General features: G+C 42.0%; 1 long non-coding RNA gene across 1 annotated transcript in view; it reads left to right on the plus strand.

Moving 5' to 3' along the window:
- The window catches only part of LOC120830819 (uncharacterized), a 257,053-nt gene that overhangs the window by 89,586 nt on the left and 139,496 nt on the right, over positions 1–27,971 (plus strand). The window contains exons 4-5 of the long non-coding RNA XR_013452113.1: positions 6,003–6,119; positions 7,071–7,165. This is a non-coding gene — a long non-coding RNA (uncharacterized LOC120830819). The remainder of the gene's footprint in view (positions 1–6,002; positions 6,120–7,070; positions 7,166–27,971) is intronic.

Below are 27,971 nucleotides of genomic sequence, written 5' to 3' on the forward strand. Positions count from 1 at the left end.
AGGTTTTTGAGCCATCATTGGAACCAAAGGAAAGTCCAAAAGAGAGGCAAAAAACACAAGACAAAAGCTGATGAAAATGGACCAGATTGGATTATGTCAGACTTGGCATGTGCCTCGTTATGAGGGAAGTCTTCGTTCTGTCTTATCACACTCTGCCTTACAGCTAAATGAATTAAAAAAAGGCAAAGCACAGCTCGGTTGCTTGGAAAACAACAGCCAGATTGTAACTGTAAATGCTGGCTTAAAGTGGTGTGGGCTCCACGCAATTTTTAGTCACAAAACCGGAAGCGAGGGGAAAACCAAAAAATGCATCGTGCGATTGCACTGACTTCAGGGACAAGGACCACTTTTTTTTAGCAGTTATCAAAAGGCCAATTTATTTTACACTGAGGTGAAAGCTGTTTTTGCAGGCACATGTTTTCACAGAGTTGGATTGCTACCTGAGTATCTCCCCAATGCAGTATTTTTAGGTCGGTTAAACTATGTGCTTAATGGATCCCCATTAGGGCAACATGTGAGCCAGAGCCGGGTCAGACCGAGCTCTCATCATGAACACAGATATGAATGCTTGGATTATTTTGGAAGCATTAGTGTCCTGGCTACAATAAGCAACAAACCACTTAAGAATACGGCAAACACAACTTTAACTGTCTTAATATTAGTAAAATAAAAATACTATAAAAATGTGTCCAAAGACTGTGCGGTTGTTTATTCCGTGGTTTTTGCAATGAGATCTTGTTAGCATTTAGCTAGCATTCAGAACTCGTCGCTCAAGCTCTCTGGTTGTTTTTTTTGAGACAATCAGAAATCTCCCTGGTTTTCAGAGTAAAAGCCTGTGGAAGCACAGGATCGCTGGTGCGTGCGTCTCTGTAGGCATATTCAGGCTGATTAAACGTGGTGGAATGACGCAAATCGGCCGATCTGAACTCAGCGTATAAAAAAATCTGACGTGAGGCTTCACAAAAGCCTTCTGTAGACTAGAGTAGTATCCTTGCTCTATCAGCTTGAAATGTTGTACTGTCCACAAACTGGGGTACCACCTAGATCTGTTTTTATCCTACGGTTTGAAGCTTTATGGGATTTATAGGGCAAGTTCATGACATTGTTTGAGGTGAATCTCAAAATTCTAACTTTTTTTGTGTGTGATATTGATATATTGTTTCCAACAGTATACAAAAGATATAGAGTGTCACACATTGTAGCACTCACAGGGGTTCCCCTTTATCCCCACAAAAATAAATTGTACAAATAGACAAAGTATTTCCAGAGTTATTACCTTTTTGTCATGGATGTGCCATTTTCAGAGCAGAGGCCATAAAAGAGGCTACTGCTTAAAGGGTTGTTGAAACACTCAGTCATCTTGGAAAGAAACGTACTTACTCATGCATTTTATTTAGCCTCCTGTCGTGCATCAGCTCCTTGTGTCAGAGAGGAGTCAATGCTCAACAGGTAACCAAGACTAATAAAGGTCTCAAAATAGCCTAACTGCATTAGATATTGTACACAATAACCACCTTCACCACACTCATGGTCCATCAGAAAAAAAAGCAGTTAACGTTTTAGAAGAGAAATGATTAAAATCTTGCTATTGATTGGCTTTTGATTGCAATTCTAAACTCAAACGTAAGGCAATGAATTCTCCATTGGGGAAGATGAATAAAAGAAATATGTGTTGTTTATCTTTATCTTTAAATGATGTTCCTTTGAGTCATACCATATAATCAATGAATTTAATTTTCTAAACTATATGAATTTGAGTTTGCATATGAGTTTGCATACGGTTTTTGTGTTAGTGCACATTCGCTCTGCCATGTCTGAACTCTGTCTGAATCCTTGAGAATCCCTTAAAGTGTGATGTGACATGTCCTGAAGTCCCTGTTTAGCACCTTCCTTTGTGTGTTCAGGGTGTGATACCTGGTGGTGGTGAGCGGGAGATAGCTGAGGTCTACATAAACAAAGAGGCTGCAGGGACACCGGGGAGACGGAAATGGAAATGGGAAGAAAGAAAGAAAGAAAGAGGAGAGGGAGAAAGAGAAATGGGATTTTAATGGTAGGTTGTCAATTCTATCCAATTTAGCACAGGGGGAAGATATTTTCTTAGAATTATATGGATGGATCAATGCAGCTTTCCTGCCATCTTATTTTACGTGGTGACATCAACTATTGCTGTGTTCATCACTAGGCAGCGGGAAAAAAAAAAATATTTTTAAAGGTCACAACCTTATTACCACTTGTCAGTTAATTATGCATTTAGAGTGGAGGGCAGGAGTTCAGCAGTGAAAGACTTTGATTGAGCCCTTTGAACTCAACCAGGAAAAAAATCAGTTATATTATCCAATGTGATCATCATAGCTGGAGGATACAGACCTCTGTGTCCATCATCTCCAGGTCAGCCAGCTGCTGCACAATTACTAATGCAATCACCCCTGTGATCTGAACTTCAGAACCACCAGCCAAAATAAATAGATAAACATGTCTACGATACGGCGCTGAAGGAAGAGAAGGTGTGAATGAGTCATTCTGTAGGTTCATCTAATGTGAACTCTTGAGAACTCTTGATCTAAGTCTTCATAAGGTGGTCTGCGCGATACAGGATCTTTAATCACATGACAAGTAATGCCTCTCTCACTAGCACAGGTCATGCTCTGGGCTTTACGTAGTCCACACTTTTCATCATCTCACCCCAGGAGACTAGGAAGGGCCGGGCCGAATCATGTTATGTTGTATGCATAAAAAGAATGATAGAAATATTAGCATAGTGTGTGGTGTAAGCGTAGTAAAAAGAGTGTGGGTGTATGGTGTGAATCTCAAGGGTTTAATGAGGGAATATTCCACTCAGTACATCCACGTCAACATCTGGAACATAGCAGGTTGCGCAGAGATCCATTTCAGAATTCCCCAGACTCACCGTGTAGATGAAGGGCCAAACACGCCTCTGTTTCTATTCTAGAAATCTATCGCCACGATTTATCAACTTTGATTGCTTAACACTCGGACCCACAAAATGGAGCCCTTCGTAATTTAGAAGCTTCTCTAAATGCAGTTGGCCGGGCTACATGTAAATGTTTAAAAGTCAAGTGAAGGAAGGAGGCGGTTAGACCTGAAGTTATGTCCTCCAAGGGAACTTTACAAAGATCCTCTCAAAGATTTATAGCCACTTACCTTGGAGCCTGAGTCGATATTCATAAACGTGGCTTCAAACAAAGCCCCATATCCACTACCCCTGCTTGTAAATAAATACAGATATGCCTATTTTACAGACAGTACCAATCTAAAATATTACCGCCAGCATAATTTCACCACACACATTAATATTTTATAGCACATTGTATTTTACCAGATTTGATCTTAAACTTTGATGGAAGACCCCAAGGATTTTATTCTTTATGAGTCTGTATCATTATCAGCCAAGCCTTATAAACAGCACAGCAGGATTTGGCCTTGCTTTACTACTCAATCAATAGAGTCAACAAGGTTTTCCTCTTCTGTATTTGTAGTTTTTACATTGAGATCTTCTTTAGACTCACATTTACTTGGGTTTTGTAGGCTGTATTCTGCCCTTAGGAGGCCAAAGAAAGAATCGTTGAAACATACATAACCTTGTGTCAGTGTCTAGTCCTGTGCTGTACTGTTACGTAACAATCCTTGGAAATGTTTTTAAATATACCAACCATCGAAGATTTATAAATTACTTTTTTTTTGTCAGACCCTCTTTAATCAAGGTTAAAATACTGTGTTTTTTATTTAAACGAGTAAAACCCAACCTGTACAGTATCTGCCTCATTAAAGTGGGAATACACGCTCAACATCTGCACATGTGTGTTTGCATCTGTGCTTGTTTATGTGGCTCTGTAGTGATTTAAGTGGTTTTAGTGTCAAAACACGTCTAATGAGCTGGCACAATAATTATCAGCCATTTCGCTCTCACTTATCTAATTGAGGCTTTATATTAGAGTTAATACCTCTGCCTACGTACACTGTTTTACAGTTAACAAAATGTTTTGCCAGAAATAGTGCTGTCAGTAATTTAGATGTTTAAATTGTTCATTTCGGTGTTTTAATGTCGTCCTATAAACCATAATTATGAGGTCGACAATCCTACCCGCATGGAGGCAGTTGATCAGTGTATTTTTTTAATGCATACAACGATGCATTATGCAATGATAATAAAGTCAAAAAGGACACGCAGTGTCCCCGGTTCTAACCACATTAACTTTTTTTGCAGTAAGTTTTGCAGAATATTTTTTGGGTGATTGAAGTCGAACGGCATGACTGTAATCTGATGTGCTTTACAAAGGCTCTCATATATCATCAAGGGCTACTAAAGCTCCTCTCTTTTTACATCCTTCCCGCACTTTTTCTTGCTGTTTTCATGTTTCTGCCTCTACTCTTTCTTTCACACTTTGCTCCATTTATTTGAAGCACTTTGTGAAATTCTTGTCTTATCCAGGTGAGTATGAGTTGATCCCAAGACCCTTTGCTCTTGTCAGGATTCTCCAAGCCTGTCGGGCTCTCCTGGGGCCCTGTTTCACACACCAAATTGATGTCTCAGACTGGAAATGACACTTTCAGCAGGATTTGCCATTCTAAACCACCTCAAACCCATGTGATCTCACCCATTCACTCTCAGAGGAATTGCCTTGAAATGCACCATGGCTTCAAAAGCCAACGAGCATAGCATGCCTCAATGAAAATCTGATGCATTTCCTATCGGAATAAAAGGAAAGATATTCCAAAATGCTGGCAATGTAGAGCAGTATATATTTTTTTGCTCTGAATAAAGACCAACATTGGGTGAGTAGCTATTGCCTGGGGGAAATGCAACGGAGGGTAAAACAGTGTGAAACTAAGATGAATCAATAACCACATGAATTTTCATGTATATGTCCACCATTTGCTTCATCTTGATAATAACTGTCTCGGTCTGTCCTTCCAGGAATACAGACACAGATGGTGTGATTACTACATGCCATTCATATCCCGCCATCTTTTTGTACAATCTTTAAAGAAGGACCACATTGACCATGCTGCTTTCCTAGAGGAGTAGTTATGATATAATTTGGCGCTGTAGTAGAAGGAAAAGGAGAAAGGTGTGACCAAGAATCCCTCCCTTGACTTATTTTCATCCCAAAGTCTTTTTTGGGGGTTGCTCGTTTCTCCCGGGGGCCTCTACACACTGGCATAATGGATAAGGGCAAGGGTGTGAAAGGAGCACCTTAAGGCTCCTCATTCAACTCTCCCAATCTCCGCTGCACACTCTCTTGAGTTGTGAAGGCCTTCTTTATTTGCCCTGCTAGCATGGGAGCCCTGTAATGGGCTCTAATTGATAGGGAGGTGTTGGGGTCTCATTCTGTATGGGCAGAAGGGATGAGAGTAAGAGACAGAAAGAGGGAGAGAGAGAGGATTAGGTGCGGGCATGTGGGGGGCGGAGAGGGGGGAGGAGGAGAGGCTTCTGGAGCCGTCCAGGCCCCATCCGTAATGAGTCATTAATTTCCTAGCGGTTTTGTGGCGGTTGGCTCATTACTGGTCCGCCGAGGAGCAGGAACAAAGCTCCGGGTAGGTAGGAGGTGAGCTTAAATAGTTGGGGCTCAACACTCCCCAACAAAAGGAGGAGGAGGACGTTGAATGGCACTTGGAACAGATGCAGTAAAAAAGTGGCAGATGCAAATTGCGGGAGAGCAGGTCTTCCTTCAAGCACTTTTCTCCTTTTTTTATTTTGTCATACTGCAGCCTGAGTCTTAATTAGTTGGTGAGGTGCTTCACTTCTGATAGGGCTGTGTCTCGTTATTGTCACAAAGAGGGTTCGTAGCGATGGGAGGAAACGCATATGTTCCACAGTCCCCAGTGGATGCTGCTCCGTGCAATAGTTTAATTGATTTATTTTAGCCTCTAGAAATTGAAAGGTGCTTTGAAACTATGTTGCATATATAAAACAGTATGAGAATGCTGCCTACAGTTAATTACTTATGTTTTTAGTTAGGTGTTTACTCTTTTCTCAACAGGCAAAATGATCACGGACAGCTTGGAAATGGTTCTGTTGACGTCCCTCGCTTTGTCGAGCTTGTGGAAGCATGTGTCGAAGGTCACCTGTGGGGCAAACCACAATCTTGCACTGACAGGTACAATACCAACTTTTAAATGTGCAGCCATATCGTCCACAATCTGCCCCCTTCCAGGATTTCTTCTTTCTAACGTATATTTATTGTACCACAAATGGATCTTGTTGTTGACCCTTCACCTATTACACTAAATGTCTTATTCTGTAAAAAGGCACCAGCACAAATCACCAGGACATTGTCTTTAAGACATGGATCTGACGTCACTTATCACGAGCTGTCACTGTGTGCTTCAAAGTTCACCTACTTTACTCAATTTTATGCGAATATCAGAGCCCTCAAGCCGTCGATCCGCACATCTCCTGAGAAAGAGACAAGGAGGGAGAGAGACACAGTTAGCGGCAATATGGCCCTGGCTCCTGATCCATAACAGTCATTGCCTGTTACATACATTTCAGAATTCATTCAGGCTATGAAGATAATCGAGGTAGTCGACAGTTTCCCCTGCAGCTCAATGGATTTATGATAGCACTGTCAAGAAAATGAGGCGAAATGACACAGTAGCTGACTTTAGCTGCAAATAATGTGATAGGCCGTACAGTGGTGCAGCAGCAGCTGCTGTCATTGCAGGTAATAAGCTATAAAGAAGCCTGATAGCAATACCTGTCATTTCTTAATGGCTGACTTCACTGAAGAGCTTTTGTGGCCTTTAACATGAAGATAATGGAAGATACAACAAATTTTACAGCTTTTGCATTGCATCCATAATTTATCACCGGAGGCCTCATGCAGCAGCAGCAGGAGCAGCACAACAAGGACATCATGCTCCTAGAGGCGTGTTGGAGAGATGAGCTTCAGGGGGTTAGAGGCCCCTGCTACACTCTGTAATTAAGTCCAACGAACTGTCATTTTACACCTTTCTGTACTTGCTCTTGAATCTTAAATGTTTTAGCCAAACAGTACTGCATGTATTAGTTAGTGGAAATAATCTCTTGATGGTGTGATGTCATGCAGGTGACGGGAAGCTGCTTCAGGGGGGCAGTGGACGGGCACATGAAGAGGAACCTCTTTCTCTCAGAGGAAGTGACGCCATAGCCTGCTTCTTACAGGTTAGCCTCTGCTTATATTTTAAACTTATTGGTTTAGCGGTTTTTGTTTTTTTACAATTACTACATCTATCGGTGCCTTGTACCTCCAGTTGTACATTCAGACAACGTGTACTTTACACACTGGATTTGGATATACTCCACACACTGACATGTCCACGAACTCAACGTAACATATGTGTAAATCCTTGGTGTGTGTCTTGGCCCTCACACAGACGTCTGTGTGTGTATGGGGGTGGGGGGGGGGGGGGCTTGTAGCTGTGGTGTCCATCTATTGGCATCATTCATTAAGAGCTCTCCCAGCGGCTAGTGTGGCTACATAAACAGAGGTTGGGGGCCGTGGCTCCTCTTTCACCTCGCTGCAGAGAACTTCAAAGTCACCCAGCAGATGAATGCTCCTTGTCATCCTGGATGATGTATTGGCCCCAGTCGCGGTCTTCTCACTGTAGTATGGCCGGGACCGGGGCCCCCTCTTGGAGCCAGAGCTCGGCCATTTATTAAGTTTAGCTGTATCTTCAAGACTTGGCTTTAATTCCGAAGGGAGGGCATTAATCCTTTTAATAAACACTTTGTACGGTCGTTTTCCTGTGCTGCCAATGCCGTCTATTATTTACCCCATTTGAAGTGTAATACAATTTAAGTAGAGTGCTAAAAAAGTATAATTTGTAGCTCTGTTGTTTTAATTAATTCTCATTTTATGATATAAATGATTAAACTATAGCACTTTAAATGAAAGTGGTATACTGCCCGGTATACATTTACACATATTAACACAAACATTTATGAGCAACACATTCATGTGTTATTTAAGTGTGTGGACACACACAAGCAGCTGTGTGTCGCATTTGCTCTTCTAAATTCTGTAATGTCCCCAGTTTGATCCCTAGCTCCATTCTGTCATGAGGGAACAGAAATATCCATCTCCAATCAGGCCGTAATGAATAGCCTGATGAGTGTTGGGCAGAACTGAATTACCAGATAGATTTGAAGAGCGTGAGAGTGTGTGCACTGTATGTGTGGGCGGGGGGGTAGTAAGAGGGTCAGTAGAACAGGACACATGTAGAAATTAATTCTCTGCAAGTTCAAAAAAAGAAATTGGCTAATTCTGTCATTTGAGCCTCACGGAATTGCCTTATCTATTGGTGTGAGTTTTCCTATATTGGGGTCAAACTGTGGAGGGATGTGCAAAGGAGAGGTTAGGGAGAGCGAGTTGGAGTGATGGAGGGTGAGATTTGAAAATTGAAAAGAAAAGAGCGGACATATGTGCAGTCAAATTCTAGGAACGACAGAGCAAAAGGAGAGCAAGAGTCAGTGGTATGAGGGACAGCTTGCCTGGGCCGCACAATATTGAGGGCAGCAGGTGGAAGAGTGGCACAGTTAATTAAAACGCCTGTCTTAATGTCTCAGCCCGTCACTCCGGGGAGAGAAAGAGACAGTGAGAACAAGAGAGGAGAGAGAGAGAGAGAGAGAGTTGGCTGGCGTTAGCTGAGCTGCACCCACCCAGACATCTAGACAGTAAAACAAGCAGCCAGCCAACCCACGGGCCACATGTCAGACAAGCCCCGACACTACGCCCTTCACCCGTATCATCCTTTCCAACAAGGCACGCACACACACCCCCGCGTCCAAACCACGCCTGCAGTTCCCCCCTTTTTTTTTTTTCCACGGAAACAGCCAACCCTTTTCTAATCGGATTTTTTAAAGAGACTTCTGATGTTACCGTTTTGCTCAGCAGCATCTGTAGCGTGCCTCTGGACTTCCAGCCTCGCAGCGTAATCTGTCTGTTTTTAATAATTCATGGGAACCACAGGCTGTGCACTGTGTTCTGAATGCTGAAGGTAATGGGGATGTTGTGATGTTTCTATCATGGCCTGTCTGGAACAGCAAGCGAATCAAACCGTTAAAGATCTGATAAGCAGTCTGTTCAGTGTCATACCGGCATTGGCTGTCATCGCCGCCTTCGGTGGAACCTAACAAATCTATTGAGCTCTGTTGCGCTGCAGTCTAGAAAACGGTGGTACGCGGCGTAGTTACTCTACTGGCTTAAAGTTTCATTTTGCAATGTCTGAGAACACAACTTTACTGTCCTAAAACTGCACAGGTTACGTGACTCGCAGTGTATTTTATCCGACGTTTAAGGGCAAACGAAGAGCGGGAGCATCCACCCATGTGCCGGGTTCGGGGGTCTGGAGTTGTACGTCGTAATGTTTGACTAATGTTTTATCAGGCTTTGCCGTATCACAGCGGATTGCTTTGTCAATAACCAGCCTGGTGCCTCAGTGAGCAGGAATCTGAGATTGTCAGGCTGAGTGACAGGCTGGAGATGGCAGATAATTCAAAGAAATTGGAAGTGTGAAATCTTTAAGGGCCACTTCTTAACACAGCAAATGCCAGGGTATCTTTCCATCAGCTGCTGCCCGCGCCAGCCACCGCATTGTTAATGGTGGCCTGTCTGTCCATCACGACTGCTTCACGAGGGATTTAGACCTGGTTGGCGCCTTATCTCTCTGGCGGCTTTCCACTAACTTGACCACTGCACAGGCCTTGAGTGCTCTGTGTGTGTGTGTGTGTGTGTGTGTGTGTGCGTGGGTTCCAGGTGGCCGGTGGCGGTCACAAATCCACCTCTAGAGCAATATTTTTTCTTTTCTTTCGCTTGTTTATAGATATTGATTTGTTTGTCATTATCTGTCTGACAGTGTCTCTATCCATTGTAACAAAAGCAGGAGCCAAATGTAATGGTGCTTGTAGCACTTGTTAATTTAGCTGTCAACACCAATGATTGACCTAAGATTGTAGCAGTAAGAGCTCTTTGTCCTTGTGAGTGTTTCTAATATCAGCTGTTGTCTTTCTGAATGGATACAGGGAAGCAAGCGTCTCGCTCCAAATGTCCGTCAACTGTTTCTGCATTTTTTTGCATTCTTCAAATAATACGGATATTTTAAAATTAGAATTCAGTAAACATGTTGAATGGTATTAAGGTATCCAGCTCAAAATGCAATGCAAAAAAGCAAAGATTGAATGGGAATCAAAGTCTTTTATGAATATACGGTACTTTTCATTAATACGTTGAGATCTGGGGCACTTGAATACCCAAAATTAAAATGCCCCATTATTAAAAGTTAATTATTAGTTTGATAATGAGTTCTATGATTAAGAAGTTAATAAAAGTAACAAAAGTCATTTTTTTGTGCCAGAAAATAAAACCGAGAATCCACGTAGGAATAAAAAAAAAAAAAAAAGAACTGGTGTGCGTGCTTATGTGAAAACGTGAGCTCGCTGATGTTCATCTGTCTCACCAGAACGGCCTCTGGTCCATTGAAAGTTAAATATAACAACTTTGAAAAGTGATATCTTTACCCAGCTCACTGGCATCTCTGTGACTTCTTTCGCTGGCACACAGTCACTTAATGAAAACAGATGGAAGTATATGAGGAAGAAAGAACTGGAGTCAAAAAAGTCTCTCACATTTTCTAATTAAAAAAAAACCCTACGTTATGTTTGTATGCACAGAAATATTATTAGAGAAAGTTGATAGACAAGAAGTTTGTGTGTGTGTGTATTGGGGTGAGGTGGGGGGGGGGGGCTGCCTAAGATCCCCAAAAAAAATAAACAGAGAAGAACAGTACTGAGTATGTCCCCTATTTCCCCTCGTGAAGGTCTCAATTCCCTGGTAGTTCCCAGGCCAAAGTCTCAAGCTGTTCAAACATCCATTAGGATGTTTTGTTTCAGACGCTACACGACAAAACAGAAACGGGCAGATGATGAGAGAGAAATTGAGGGAGAAAGAAACGAGACGGTAAGAAAGAGTAAGTGAGTATGAGGATGAGAGTGAGATGATGGGAACAGCAGAGAGAGGAGAAGAGGGAATTTATCAAGGAAGTCGTGTGATATTTAATGATCCTTGTACGTGGAGAAGGAAGAGCACCAGCTTGTTCTCCTCCGCCAAATACCGATCCCCTAACTTAATTTCCTGCTCAATTGCTGTTCTATAGTGCATAGTACGGTGATACAGGCTGGCAATATAGAAAACAGATTGCCTGTGCGGCGGAGTGGATAAGGCTGAGGCTTGTGTTTTACTGGAGACCTGCAGTCTCCAGGGGGGTCTTGTCGGTGGGCTTCACAAAACCAACAAAGCCCATCTTTCCCTGCAACTGGCAGCAGCTGGCAGGTAGATCTTCAAGCGCTGGAGGTGGGGAAGTGGATCTGTGGGTGTGGTATGAGTCCTGCTCTTCTTTGTAGTGGAGAGTTCCACACTCTTCCATCTTGTGTTGGCTCATGTGCTGTGACTCCAAGCCACTCAAAAATGTAGGCCTGCATGGACCGCAACCATCAATCAGTGTACAGAAACACGTGCAAGTACAGATACAGTGTTGTTCCTAGAAACACGCACACGTGGATACAGTACACACACACACACACACACACACACACACACACACAGCTTCCATCCGCAAAACACAAACACAATACACATGCCTGTTACAGTGTGAGTGTGAGGTGCTTTGACAAGCCTGTATGTTTTTCTTCCATATAGACCAACTATGATTTTAATGCCTCCTCCATGAAACCCAATGCACATTCTGTATTTGCATATAGACCGTAGGTATACTGAGCCAGAAACATATGACAGTGATTATTTAAATTAATTCATTATGAACATTGAATGTTCTGTAACGTTTGTATAGAAAAATAGGTATTTGTCGCATCCTGTTGGTCATTGATGTCACACGATTTAACATAAAGCTAGTTAATAAAATGTGCACGATTGCTACAATGTTGCTGAAATGTAGTAATACATCATTTAGTATTATTCATAACTCAATATAGCATAGGAAAGAAGGAAGTCATGTTAATTGTTGCAGGGTGTTAAAAAAACAAATGGAGCACAGATGAGCGTTTACAGTATGAATGAACAGAAAAGAATGTATATTTTCTGCACACCAGATCTATATTTTTGTATTCCTTTTCCGCTTGAAACTACATGAGGTGTAAATTAGCTGTGTTGCTCCTTGAAACAAAGTGAGTCAGTATAGTGAAGTCTTACGTCACTTGTAGTGTTACGTGTATCCCAGTTATTTCAAAGTTGGTGTTTCATGCAGGAAGTGTCACTGACCTACTTGCCAATGTTTTTTTTTGCTAATGTTAGCAGTGTGAACCCCCTCTGACCTCTGGAATGACAGGGTTTCGTTGCGTAACAACTTTGTTTAATGAACTTCCTCCCTGGAGATGTCATTAAGAACGGGAATGTTTGTCTTCCGCTTGTACCAAAATGAATATTCAGCTATTATCGCTGCACAGCGATCAGATCTGATAAGGTGGGTTGCAGCTTGTGCAGAACAGAAAGAGAGAGGGTTTCACATACTCTGTATCACATCACGATGACTGTAAAGATAGTTTCTCTTTCTTCATAGACATAGTTGTATCTGGCATACATCATACAAACTCCTGCCCCACTAATCTCTCTCTGATCATAATCGAAATATTTGTTTGAACTAATGTCCACTTGTAGGCCACTAAATGTCTGTAATAACACTGCTTGAGTTTCTGCAAGACAAGCACACCAAGAACCACAGAGAGGTGGAGGGAATAGAGCTGCCAGTAGGCTTTCCACCAGACACAGGGATCACATTTCAGCAGAGGTTTTCTTGATAAATTGACCCAATTGGTCAGCGTATCAGGTAGATCAACACAGTATGCCTTTCATGGCTCGTGCTTTTCCCGTGTAGGAGGCCCTGTGTTGGGGGAGTTCACCGCGTGTGTGTTATCCATGTGAACGTGGCAGAGAGACAACAAAAAAGAACCAAAGAAAGCAAAATATGTCAGAATGATTATTTTAATTCCCTTGTTTAGCAAAAATGAGTCATGAATGACCTGAATGCAAGGTATTAATTACATTCCAAATATATTTACAAGAAGGAGGAAAGAATAGCTCTCCTTATTTGGGGACGGAATTTACAGCAACTGATGCCTTGATTACCCTCCTGAGTATCGTCATTCCAGATCATGATCGTTTGCTCCAAAATATGTAGATGTTTACATTGGTGATCGAATATACTCTATCCAATCAAAGATAAAAATGTCTGGATGAAAAAAATTGAAATTGCATGAGTGCATCTGTGGGAAAAGAGAAAATGGAGTGTTTTGGCAGACGGATGTACCTTGTAAAACAATCCTCCCTCTTACTACATACAGCAACGGAGTCACTGCCAAGATGGCCGCTTGAGCTCCAGGCCCGCAGGGCTCGACCCTGTGATGCTGCCAAGCACCATTTCTCTGAATTCAACCTCAAAATGAATCCTCACACCCTGGCGTGATTCCTCGTCTTCTCTCCCGGTCTTTCTCACAACATCTCTCTCTTTCTCCATGTTTCACTTCTCCTGTATTTTCACACTCTGGGCCATGGGGAGGGTGGTGTGGTGTTCCTCATCCTTCAAATTCCTGCGAGTTTAAGATGGTAAGAGCCTTTCTTTTTTATTTCGTGGAGCTGGGTGTAAGGGGCCCCTCCATACAGGTGTATCATGTTGGCAGCCATGGATTTACCCTTTCCTTTAAGGGTGTCATGAGGCTTCCTCTGAGTCTGGAACTCACCCATTCACATATTTCTTTATTTAATGGAAATATGATGAAACTTTGGAAACACAGAAATTGCGTAAGTAAAGTAATACATTATGTCTCAAATAAGATTGGCACATATCTAAAAAAAAATGTAAAGCCGTGCTTTACTTGGAGTAAGCAGTTTATGGTTTAAATGTCTTTATGCCAAATGCGGGATCAGCTGCATCCAACTTGAATTGCTTGTGTTTAATATATAGCTTTTGAGTTCAGAAAAGAATTTCACTTGACAAGTCCCCATAATACCGCTGATTTATAGTCTCAGAACAGTGAAGTAATAGGCTCTCTGTCCGAGGCCAATCACAGAGAGGTTTTATTGTTTCTTTTTTCTCCAATAACTATTATTATTATTTTGGTTTCAGTGCACAGTTCATACTACTACATTTCTTACATTGCAAGTTGTGGTCTTACTTTACACCATTCACAAGGCAGCCCAAAAATGATTTTGTACATTGTTGGTCACATTATACCAGACATTCTCTATGTCAGGCCAGGTTAGTGTTAACTACTGACCTCTGGACTTTCTCTCTCTTATCTACTCTACTTCCATCTCAAAAAAGATCTATTTTCTTTCTTTTATTCTCACAAGCAAAGTTTTAAAATTTACATCTGAACTGCAACCACAGATTTGGGGTAGTTCTTTATATTTCTCTCCACTGAGTTGAACCACCCACTATGACTTAAGGTCACCAGCTAACCAAGGTGAAGGCTGTTGAGACGGGCTGCAGCAGACTTGCAGCCCGTCTCAACAGCCTTCACAGCAGCAGACTTGGCGAAAAACAAAAAACTCCCTGCTGCTCCACGGGACATACCAGCTTCTCTGCCAAGTCAAATAGCACATTTAGTGAATTGAAAGTGTGATTTAAGTGTTGCACTAGAATTCGGCCAGAGTGTGAAAACTGTTCTTGTTCACGGGAACTTCAATTTTTTTTCTTGGAAATTATTTGGGAACTGGTCAGTTGGGTGTGGAGGCTGAAACTCCCCCGTTTCATTTTTATCACTTCTCATAAATTGCGAACATTTCAGTTTTATCTTTCTGTTTCTGTACGTCACCTTTTCTTAGCACTCAGAATATATATTTTTTAATAATTCATTTTGTGATTGGCTTTGAGTCAAGGCCCTGTTTTCTTCTCACCATATCATGCTCCTCCTTTACACCTTCTGTTTTTTTAGCTTTTTAGCTTTAACACACATGCATGGAGTTTTATTTTTTATTTTTCTCTTTTACAAGAACAAAATCTTGCTTCAGGTGTTTTTCCATTCTATATCGCAGTGATGTGTCAGTCGTAGAATTACATAATTAAGCAATAAGGTATGAGAGGCTGTACTTTATCGTCCAATAGTGTAACAATTTGAGGGCGTTGTTAGCAACCCTCAAACTGCTCAGCCTCTCATACCTTATTGCTTTCATAACACGGTTAGCAGAGAAATTCTAAATAATAAGTAAATTGCTGCCTATCAGCACAAAATAGCATTAGCCACCAAACGTAGTCTAGAGAAGAATAGTCCCTGATCTCGCACCATCTCATTGGTTCACATCGCTCAAAGACATCCACCTTAACTGATTGTGAAAGCTCGCATCTTTTTTCGGCAGTCGCCACCGAGCTAAATGCTAAAATGTCAACTAAGGGTCGCGCAAAATCTAAGCTGTTACTTTGAGTGCACAGTGATATAGTACGCTCGGGTCAATGTGAACAGCAACTGTACATTATCGCTGTATATTACACTCAACCAATCAGAATGCTGGACTTCATCTACCTGTATTATAATTATATATATATATATAAATGGTATATTTATAACTTCAAGAATGTAACACATACTGCTATTATTGTGCAAAAGCAGATATTGAATTCAAATATTTGGTAATGAGTTGAATAATGTATTCCCTGCAAAACATTTATTTTATTCATATATCTGGTTGATCGTTCGGATTTTGAGTGTACAGAAGCAGAAATGTGAACGTTTGAAAATACTCATTGAGGAGTAAACCCTTTTCTCCATCTGCACCGTCCCTGACACGTATTATACTTTAAACAGCTTGGCTGGTTGAGACACTGGTTGTCTTCAGGCTGGATTATACATCCCCTAAAGTCACAACACACAATATTCAATCATTCAACAGGCACATTATGTCAGTTAAGGAATCCCAAGAATATCGTCAGTTATAACTCTTCCTACTAAGTTTTGGCCAAGTTACTTTTTACGAAAACAATACGACAAGGGCTCATATTATATAATTTCTCATGTTGTAGATGGGTTGATGAACAAACAACTACACAGTGTTTGGGCAGAGCAAATTGGGGTCACAGGACTGTTGTAACACATTAGCAGCTGCCACAAAGAGGTCAAACTCAGCTGTGTTTGCTGGATGAAATGTTGTGGTGAGTTACTTTGTGTGTAATCTGCTTTGTGTTTGTTTGGTTGCGCCTGTATGAGTCTATCCTGACCAAACTGTGGGACAGAGACTAGTGGAATTTCTTTCGATCCCCAGGGTGTACATCTAGTTCAGCCATGGTTGAACTGTTCACCCACTAATCCGTGTCAGACCTGGAGGAGAAACCAGCTGAAGATATGTTCTTCTGTTAGCTAAAGGGAGGTTAGGTTTGTAGACGACGGATGAAAAATTAACCGGGGTCAAACATTTTCAAAGTAAGCAGAACATTAATTATGTTCTATCCCCCAGTGGTCCAAATTGCAGGTTGTGGGTTTGATGAACTGAGCTAAAACATATTGTGAAAAGATATTTTCCTCAAACTCAACTGGAGCTGCAATCGAAACACCTACCTGAAATCAAATCAATCATGGGTCGGGCAGTTTAAGGTATGTTCTTGTGAGTGTAGATGGGTGATAGGAAATATTAATCAGTTCAAAGATGCAGATGCAGAAGATTAGTCAAATTTAAGATGCACAAAGTTGGAAGAATAAATGAAGAGCGTCTCATGAAGAAGGGGGTAAGGGACCGAAGGATCAGGAGGATAGGCTGACTCAACTGGCAAAAGGGAGATTGTGCAAAGGTAATGCTTCTTTTAGTTAAGTTAAGGTGCCCAACTGTACCTGCAAGTGGATCACTGACTTCCTGTCAGGAAGCGGCACGTGAAGCTGGGGAAACATGTCTCAGCCTCTCGGACCATCAGCACCGGTTCCCCCCCAAGGCTGCGTTCTTTCCCCTCAGCTGCACCTCCAGCCACCAGTCTGTCAAGCTCCTGAAGTTTGCGGATGACACCACCCTCATTGGACTGATCTCTGGTGGGGATGAGTCCGCCTACAGGTGGGAGTCTGACCATCTGGTGTCGTGGTGCAGTCAGAACAACCTGGAGCTCAACGCTCTGAAGACAGTGGAGATCATTGTGGATTTCCGGCGGAACAGAGCCCCACCCTCCCCCATCACCCTGTGTGACTCCCCCGTCACTATTGTCCGGATTCCTTCCGTTTACTGGGCTCCATCATCACCCAGGACCTCAAGTGGGAGCTGAACATCAGCTCCATCACAAAGAAGGCTCAGCAGAGGTTATTCTTCCTGAGGCAGCTGAAGAAATTCAACTTGCCAAAGATGATGATGGTCCACTTCTACACGGCCATCATGGAGTCCAACCTCTGCTCCTCCACCACCTGCAATCTGCCGTCCCTCCAGGACGTGTTCGCTTCCAGGACCCTGAAGCGAGCTAAAAAGTTGGTTGGGTTGTTGCCGACTCCTCTCACCCTGGACAAAAACTGTTTGTGCCCCTTCCATTTGGCAGACGACTGAGCTCCATCAGGACCAACAGTTTCTTCCCGTCGGCAGTCGGGCTCATCAACAGAGCCCGGGTGACTGACTGACACTGACATCCCACTCCCCCGGTCACTCCCTTCACACTCCACATGCACCTACACATAAACTTGTCACTTTCACTTGGTACTTTCTGTTGCACTTTAAAAATGTTTTTAACTTTTTATTTTTAAATTCCTCTTCCGAAATATCAAGATGCACTAGTTCATTTCCAGCTTTCAGTTTTTCTTGCCATCAAGTCTGTTCTGTATTCAGGGTGTTTTGAGCATAATGTTTGGATGTTTTTTCGCGCAGGCCCGTTCCAGTACCACTGAGGTGTTTTCTCAACGGCATGTCATATGTTTCTCTACTCCATTAAACTGCCTGCATCGCTGAGCCCCATACTGGAGATGGAAAACCCCATCACTCTGTCATATAAATACCAGCTACAACAAGGTAGAGATTTGAGACACCTGGTTAATTGGCCTAAAGCTTGTACATACAGCAATTCAATTCCAAAGCCTCAATTGGTCCTACTCTCCCCTTCCGTGCACTCTCTCCCTCTCAACCCCGCTCCCTCTCTCAAGGATTATGTGCAGGTTACGGAGCTAGCACAGTGTGGATTAGCAGGGTCGTTCCTCCATGCTTGGTGCCTCTCCTAACGTGATTATGCATCATCAGGCTTGTTTACTGTTAGCGGATTCATTGTTGAGACCTGACAAAAGTTCAGCCCCCTTCAACCCACTTACTGGTGCCCACGCCCACACATTCATAGAGTGCTTAAACTGTCACAGACCCCCCGCGCACACTCTGACACACAAACAAACAAAATACACATAATATTCACATTAACAGAGTTTGCCAACGGCCCGAGATTTTTGGCCCAGGTCTTTTCCTGAAAGCAATACAAAGTAAGGAAATCCCAAATGCAACACTGATGTAAAGTTGACGATGGTTAATTTGTTTGGGAAATGTTTTCACTGTGATACAAAATAGATATGGTAGAGGTAATTGTGATTGGTTCACCACTAGATTTAAGCTGCTTACGCATAATCAAAGCTACTAATGCCACATTTGTCTCAATAAAGATGCAATCTATTATTTTGTAATCTTAATTTTGTGATTTTATGCAAATATCCCCTGCAGATGACAATAACAAAGTAATATGACAACAATTGGAATACTTACCTATAAAGACCTATAAGGTGTACATTGGGCATTTAGAAATATGTTTGTTGAGAGGAGCCTTACACAAACGCAACTATGACAGAAGCTGCATTCAATCTGCATTACCATAGGATCCATCGACAGTCATCGATCAGTAGCCACGTAAAAAAAGAACTGTGGCGGTGGCTTTTTTGTTCTGTGACTTAAAACCATGATACATACGAACAGTGAGGTTTTTTTCCCGCGCCCCTAAATGTCCGTGTTTGTTTCTTTTAGCTAGAGTCCACCATGACCATCTTTAAGCGCCAAGCACCGCCTTTCATTAACCTAATGATGCCATCAAGACCGCCTGTTTGTACAAAGCTTGGTCTTGCTCTGTCAGACTTCCCAGCCATGCACTCCATCAGTGGTGAATGAGCCTCTGTGTGGCCTGAGGGGGGTGTGACTTAGACTCGGTGTGTCATTAGCCATTGATGTTATTGGCTCATTATCTCCCAATTAGGCTGCTATCAGAGCTAGCTGGCTTTTTCATTACAACGTAGACCTCCATGATCTAACAAAGACCAATGCCGCTGATTAAAGATGGTTTCAGCAATAACATGTAGCGTGAGGTCTTTGAACTCTTTGTGATACAGTTAGAGCGGAGGTGATACAACACAATGAAGCCGATTAGAAAGGGCACGTCTTTTATTGTGTCACTTACGGAGGTTAAGGCAGAGTAATACTGATTAATGCGATCTTGGTGGCACGTTTCTGTTAGTACTATACAGTCAATTATGAAACAGAATAATTAAGGATGGTTACAAATCTAGCTTTACGAAAACACAATGGACAATCAATTTAGTTTTTATTTTTAAGTCTTTTTAAGCCAGCTGGACAACGCTTCTCCCACTTGTTGTAATACTTTTTTGTGTTTAATCCACTACAGACTCCTTAGAGTGAACAGATACATTAGAGATGTCTGTTAAATGCAATCGATTATCTTTGTTTCCACATAATCTACACGGCAGATAATTGTCATTTCTTTCTCATGACCTGCAAGTGCATTTTGACCTTAAGTATGTGTCTTTTAATCAAGTAATCATATCAACATTTAACAAATAACATGTTCAAGGTTATTTAAGATAATTAAATAAGGAAACAAGCATCATTAATACAGTAACTGGTAGCATGAATATCATTGTATGCATTTGTGTGTCCAGGGTTCCTTTGCCGGAGTGCCTTGTTTCTGCCTGTTTAACTGTTGGAGAGGTTATTTTCCTGATCCATGAAAATTGTGTCAGCCTGGTGATTAACTCCACATCGCAGCACAACGTCTTCCCCCTCACTTCATAAATGGGTTTTAATTGAGGGAACTGGCTCCTTAGCAGGGAACCTCTTTCACTCTGTGTCGATTAAAACGTCATTTTACAGCCAAAAAATGAACATGCTCCCAATCACTGCCCTTGAATTATTGTTCTTTAGCTCGAGGCTTGTATTTTAAAGTCACTGAATAATTGCAATCAGATTATTCTAATCAAGTGCTGGAACAGTAATTACAGGTTGCAGTCATCTAAGCTGCCCTGGAAGTCCCATACACACTGCTGGTAGGGACAGTCTATGTCGCAAGATAGGACTTTAATGAAGAGAATTGTAATCTTTCAGCTACTTTTAGATTTCACACGTGTATGAAGTGAGTGAATCTAAATCGCAGGCGTCGGAGTGTCCGCGCCGAAGGCAGTTATGCTGGATATTTTTTGTACCCTGCGCCATTCTTCTCCTGCCCCCTCAGACTCCTCGGTCAACCGAGCCTCGGCATTATTCCCAAACAATTCTCCCAACAGGACTAGACGCGTTTCCTCCCACTCCCCCGCCCCCCGCTGATAACCTCATCCGTGCCCAGGTCTGGATTTCATGTCAAGGCAAACGTTAGGTGACTTAGTGCCGTGCCAAGCTGTCAGAGAGGCATGAGAATTACAATCTGGAGGTCTGTGTGACAGTGGAACCGTCTCTCCTAATCCTGTTTACGCACATCCGCATCACCCTGTTCCAAAACGGAAAACCGAGTGTGTTTTTCTGTATGTGTGCATGTTTGAGTGTGTGCGCTTGCATGTGCATTTATATACGTGTGCCTGTTTTCATCATTTTGTATGTATTTCTGACTGCAGTGCGTCTCTTGCTTTGTGTGTGTGTGTGTGTGTGTGTGTGTGTGCGCGAGTCTCCCTATGAATTGTGTTCATGTGGAAGGTGTCGTACATGCTCTGAATGTATAATTCGTTATGACTAATCATGGTGGTGGCTGCCAACCTAGTGTCACTGGCTGACAGACTGGGCCCAAAACTAATTTGATAAGGTTACAATGCTCTTGCGCTAAAATTTTTATTCAGCCGCAGTCCATCGTCTACCTCAGCTTCCCGAGATACAGTCTCAACTGACTACTTTGGGCTTCCGTCCCCGCCAAGCTATTCCAGACCTAATCTCTATTCAGTTAACTTGGCTGCATGGGAAACATCTCCTTCTGTCTTAGACGGTAATCGCTAAAGGCGTAAAAAAGGGGGGGGGGGGGCTCAAATAAGGAATGAGGTTTAACATGATTGTAATCTTTCACAAAACCAGTACCTGTGCCTCATGGAACATACGGGGGCTTACAGAAATGCATCACAATGGCATTGATCACCCTAACATGGAGCTTACATGTATTGCGGTAAAACAGGTTACGTTTAATCTGTTTCCCGCCTTTAAGTCACTAAATGTATCATTTGTTCAGATACAGTGGAGTATACGTATGGTAAAAGGAGATTGCATGTGGGCTTGGTTTGTTCTGAAGGTTCTTCATGATAATTCAGCATGTGGGTTGCCTGGCAGTGAGATATGTTAATAACTGGGTGACTCGAAAAAGCAAAGTTTTGGGACTTTGGATTGCCCGCTGTTCCTTTCATTGCTGTAGTGTAATAACTAAATAAGTTCTGTTTGTCTCTGAAGAGTTGAGTTTGTAGTCCCACAACACAGAGGCTATGGAGCGGCTGCACTGTAAGTAGGGTGCGTGTGGATCAGTTGGTCAGGTCAAAACCACTTGGTCCGATTGGGTCTGAAGAGCAGCTCAACCTCGAGGGGCGTAGAGCAGGGACTTCAGTGAATGTTCACATTTTTAATTAAGTTAAACTATGAGCCTTTGAGCAGTGAGCAACATGTTATTTAATCCAAGCTTGCAGTATCAATTTCTTATTAATAATGAAGATGATTTGATTTTCCATTTTGATTTTATTACAGTTCCTTTGTATCTTGTGCATTGTGGTGCAATCAGAGCGTGTGCAAATACGGGGTACGCTTGTGCTTGTAGATTGTGCATTGATGGTTGAAGGGATAATCAAAACCTAATGTTGTAAAAGAAATCCCTAAAATATATATCATAATGTGTATTTAGAGATGTTTCTGGTAGAGCAGCATGTCTGCCTGCTGAGCCCCAATAATCGGCACGAGTGACAAATTAATTTTCAATTGTTAATTATCTTTTTTCCATGGATCGGACACCTCGTATATACTGTATGCTTGCTGCTATGCTTGTAGCTCACTCAAGAGTCTTCATCTTTATTTTCATATAGGAACTTCATTTGTCTTGGTACGCAGAACGATTGTGTGTGTTTAACATGTAGGGCAGGTGTGGCTTTTTTACCCCAACACAATTCAGCTTCATTCCATCACACACGAGATACGTCATCAATAGTGAAATACGCTCCACCAAGAAGAGCTCTTGAGCATCAGTCAGCTGCTGATGTCAAATAAAAGGAAGAAGATATGACGAGAGAGCAAGAGGCAAAGGGTGTCAGCAAATGGTTAAGATAAAACTGGCAGGTTATTACACTTTTTTCCATTTCAGTCCAATATAAAATTTCTATTATAAGGACAATTAATTACCCCTGCCAAATGGCAAATGTGCATCCTTGTCAGGTAGAGTGTACTCTGATGGCCTTTCCTCAAACAGAGAATGTGAAGATTTGATCTCTTCTAATGGTTCTGCAGGAAAGGGTAATTACAGCATGGTCAAAGCTAATTTGCTTTCTGCCAGATGAACTGTTGTATTTTATTGCAGGCTGACATTTTAAAGTAATTATGGCACTGTTGACCCCCAGACAATTTCAGTTGTAGCATAGTCTTGGGCGACCCTGTTTCTCTTTCTCCCTCCATCTTTCCGTTTCTCTCTCTCTCTCTCTCTCTCTCTCTCTCTCTCTCTCTCTCTCTCTCTCTCTCTCTCTCTCTCTCTCTCTCCCTGAGTGAAAGTCAGAGGCGTAACAAGGTAATGACACGGACGGAGAGAGCCATATGGGGCTCCTCCATCCAGTGTGCAGCCTCAAACCTTCACATCATCATTACCCACCATGCATTTCACATCGACTTTGCATCCAGATAAATATAATATATGCCACTGCCATGATGATGCCTGTGTGTGTGTGTGTGTGTGTGTGTGAGGGGGCCGGGGGGTTGGCGGGTCGCGGGGTGGCATGTGTGTGTATCCAGGTGTGTGCATGTAGGTGAGACTACATGCTTGTGTGTGAGGATAATGTGTATTGTCCTTTTATCCCTGGGTTGCATTCACTGCCCAGCACATAGATCCATGTATCGATGAGGGTGTAATTATGTGGCTCAGTGATCATCTCTCCCGTTTCTTTACTGCACAGGAATTAAGTAGGCAAAGGTCAGTGTGTGCTCTCTGAAAATTGCCTGCAGAAAATCATATGGCGATGAGAGCAATTATGGATTTTCTCTTCCTCTCAGGACCTTCTCTCTCTCTCTGTCTCTCTCTCTCCCTCGAACTTGTTTTCTCGATGTGTCTCCTTTTGTCGATGAACATTTGAGCAGATGTCAATCGATGTGTGCTTACAGCAACCTCCGTATTTGTTCTGCAGCAAAACCCTAAATTATCTCTCTTGTATTCTTATTTTGGGAATACATGCAGAGACGGTTGTGCATACACACACAGTGAATGTGTTGCCAATCTCTGAAAAAATATGCTAATGAGAACAATAGTAAGGGAATGGTGCATTAACTCAGTAGATTATTTGATGACTAGGATATAGACTGTATATATAACGTATCCTTTAACCATTTTTTTATATTTACTGGCAGATTTGTATAAATTGTGCTTATTCTTGTTGGCACCTGATGATTCCGACTCGTCATCTGAGTTCTAAATTGGCATAAAAGCCGTGCAGTTGGACTTTTGTGTCCGTCCCCAAATATTAAAGCCCCTGGACTAATAGAATACCATGTAGCCTCTGTAATCTCTTGGACTGCCTGGGCACCCAGTATTCAGAGATGATGACATAAGAGGGATGCTCTCCATCTATCTTCCCCCATCCTCGACTAACCATGCTCCTCTATCCCTTAATATCATTCTGAATCTAATAAAGACTGACACTTGTGACACTTCAAACATGTCGCCACCAACAGCTCTCGCCTGACAAAGGAGCCCCCAGCGCTACACGTTTTAATGGCGGAGCAGAGCAAGCCGGTGCAGCCCGGCCCAGCAGGTGTCTCCCACACATCCCGGTACTGATAAACACTCCCTCTCATTCAGCCTGCACAATGGCAGAAAAAGCTTTCAACTGATGTGCGCACAATGGACACCGTGTGCAGACGGGGCCTATAGCTTTGTGATGCCCAGTGTCTTAGAATAAAAATATCTGTAAACATTAAATAAAGGCATTTTAGAATTGGCAGTGTTGATGATGTAGAGGAGATGATATGGATTAAGAGAAATCTCTTCTCAGGATTGATTTGGATACAGTAATTATAATATGCAGGATTATAAGGCACTTCCCCATTTTACGCAGTTTTGAGCTATTTATTTATTTTTTTACATTTTGCAATATTTTAGTGTGCACAATTGGTCCGGAGTCAACCCACTTAAATTGAGCCAGTTTGTCAACTTTTATCAGAAAAATACAACTTTATAACTCAAGTGCACGCTCTTCAATCCCCGGGACCTGTAGATGATAAAACTTTATCAACTAAGCTTCACCCTAAACTGAAATAATGTATAAAGAAACTCATTCAAAAAAAGAGTTAAAACAATGGAAGATAAATAATCACAAAAAATATACCCTGCACACCAACACAGTGCGACGCTCTAAGGGACTAAAAATAAAAACTTGAATGTTTTATTCTTTTAACCACCGTACTTCCTGTTTAATTTCTACTTCCCCTTTTTCCCCCGACAGCCGAGTTCAGATTACAATCACCCCCCCACCTGTATTTAAGCCCCAATCACCCGCTCATCCATGTCAGATTACATTTGGTCCCATACGAGTTGTATGTCTCTAGCCAATGTTCCTAGTGTTGGTTTTTTGGTCTTCAGGCCTTTTTTCTTTCTCCCTCTCCAGTGCGCGAAGTCCGCTGCTGCCTGTGCTACTTTTTTTGTTATGTTTTGTGGAATTGATTTTGCCCGTAAAGAGTTTCAGTCCTGATCCCTCTCACACAGACAGATTATAATCAAAACATTTCATTGTTTTGTTTGAAATAATTTGGTGAGAAACCAAGCACCCTAGATATTTTGCTACCATATTCCCTTATTAACATCTCGGCTGAGCATTTGATTTTAGTGTCGAAGACAAAAGGGTTTAGGACCTCGACATTTTCTCCAAACAATTGGGTGGAAGGATCAAGGGCAGAATGCTGTTTGCTGCTGCCTTTAGGGGTTGTAAGTGAATATATAGCCTGCCCTGCATTGTCTGGCAGAGATTTCGTGCACCTCTCATTATAGAAGCCTTGTCAATTGCCTGATACAACTTTGATAATGTGAGCCTCCAGCTTAATGCACAGTACAATTATGTTTTCAAGAACCAGAGCCATAGTTCTTGCTAATCACATTCACCTTAGTTATCTAATGATAACTCCATCCCGCTCATTAGTATGGATTGAAGTCTTTGCCAGGTAATGAATGGCCTTGTTACAGTGTAAAAACGTACTGTAGGTGTAAAACTGTCATATAGTTGGGATATATTCAGGAGATTAGTTTCTGCTTAGCCCAGCAAGGTTTAAATCACATTTTGAAATGGCCTTTTCTGCTGGTGCCACATAGTCTGGATGATGGTCATACATTCATATGTTTCACGTATATGTATGTTGATTACCTAGAGCTTTGTTTTTTTCACGTGTCTAACCTTTGACATACCATTTTTTGGGTGATAAAGGAAGTAAGCGACTTAGCATGTATACTGAAGGTGTTAGCGTGTCCATGTGTGCACAAACAAGCTCATGGAGGAAATCATTGCAGATGTGCAGGCAATAACTGATGGTGCCTCCCAATATCTCTGGTAGACTCTTTAAGATGCACTTAAGTCTTTTATGTCTCTTGTCTCTCTGCCAGATTGCATTTGACAACTATTTAAGTTTTCAAAGTGACTCTTTTAACTGAACTAATGAAGTTACGCAATTCGCCGGCATGTATCTTCTTCTTTGAAGCTTAAATGGCTTCCTCCATTTTATTGCGGATGACCTGATGAAGAGTTACTAAACCAAATCATAAGATCCATATCCATACATTTTGGACCCTACCTTGTGAATTTACATATTCGTTGGGGAAAATCTAAATTCCACATTCTTTCTGACTGCATAGGGTACGAGCTCATCGGAACAAAAGAGTGTGTGTTTCTGAAGTTTTATATGCTCTTTTCTCTGAACCCTTTCCCCATCCAAACCACATCTAGACAGATATTCATCACGGATGTCTGTGTTTGTCACATTAGCCTAAAGCCACATATTACCGTTGTTCATTGGACTGGGTCCTCAGCCTATTCATTCTAACAGACTCATGGCAAACTGCTTGCTGAAGATGAAACATTGCAGTAGTAGTAATTAAAGTGTTCATAAAGGTGATCATAGAAAATGAAGTTGTTTCATATTAAGTTGTAACATCCTGCTGCATTACCATGGTAATGATATGTTCCCGTATGTTCCTTAAGCACTTGTGGATCAGGCTGAGGTTACAGGTTGGACTAAGTCCCCAGAGGTGATGATGATAATAATATGATTTTTATAATAGGTTAGACTTGTTCCGGCCTGTCTGGTCTTGAATATGCCTTAGAGCCACCATCCTGATTGCTGTTGGATGAGGTTCTTAGCAATAAAAAAATGTCTCTTTAATTCATCATGCAATCAACCAACCATATAATTTAAATACTTCGATGGGAATTAGTGTAATGCTATGATAATTGCTGTACAATTCCATGTAATAATTTTCCCCCTGGTTGGAATTACTTCCTTTTTCACATTAAAGGTGGATTTTAATTTGTTTGTAAATTATTTGAAAATAGTGTTAGTCAGAGGAACATTGTTATTGTATCATATTGGAAATGCTGAAGACCATTTGTTCCACATTATCCGGAGTACACTTCAAATGTGTAAAAAATAGAAAATAAAGCTATTGAAACTGAAACGCTTTTTCCAAGATAAAGAAAAACTGAATCTCAAGCAAATACGTGTATGCCTCCAGGCTCCATATTACAGATTATTGAATTGGGCTGATGTTTGAATAAATGGGGCAAGACAAAAAAATATATCCGCCAAAGTTGGAGTTGAAGGAAGTCCGTTTCCATTTTGTGCCTTATTTTCATTGTATGTTTTTACTTTCATGTTGCCACCGTCCTGCTTTGTCTCAGGCCAGTGCCGAGTGGCTTAGGATATAGTACACACACACGCGATACTTGTGTACTTGTGTGTCTGGCCACCTTCTTGTACATGTCCACAGTGTGTAAAGTGGGGGGCAGGGGCATTGCTTTCACAGCCCATCACCTTCACTTCCACACCCAATTTGTCATGAGTGTCACGCGTCAGGGTGAGGGCCGAGGAAGTCACTGCAAGAAAATGGCTGCTTTCATACGACAAATAGGTAGGATGAGATGGGAAATAGTTTGGGGAGAGGTGGCAACGCGGTGTTGTACCGCGGCCGCGGCAACGCAGTGAGAATGAAACTAACCAATACACAAACAGCCGCCATCTCCTCTGATTGTGTGAAGGGACATTGCAGCCGCTCAACACCCTCCAACAGTAACCTGAAAGGAACTGCTGCTGTGGAATTTTACCCGGTGGTAATGCTAAGTGAGTGGGTGTGGTAGGTGACATGCTGCCAAGGTTCTGACTCTGACTGATGAGCTGTGCGGTTGGTACTGGGCATCTATAAACATCTGCCCCGCTCTTGAGTGACAGGTCATTAGCAGTTTAATCAGATTCTAACATCAGTGCTGGTCGGGATTATTGGTTCATACTTGCCCCTCCCTGACTCTGCATGTCATTATTGCTTTTGAT

This window comes from Gasterosteus aculeatus, chromosome 13 (genome assembly GCF_964276395.1).
Source record: "Gasterosteus aculeatus chromosome 13, fGasAcu3.hap1.1, whole genome shotgun sequence".
NCBI classification, from domain to species: domain Eukaryota; kingdom Metazoa; phylum Chordata; class Actinopteri; order Perciformes; family Gasterosteidae; genus Gasterosteus; species Gasterosteus aculeatus.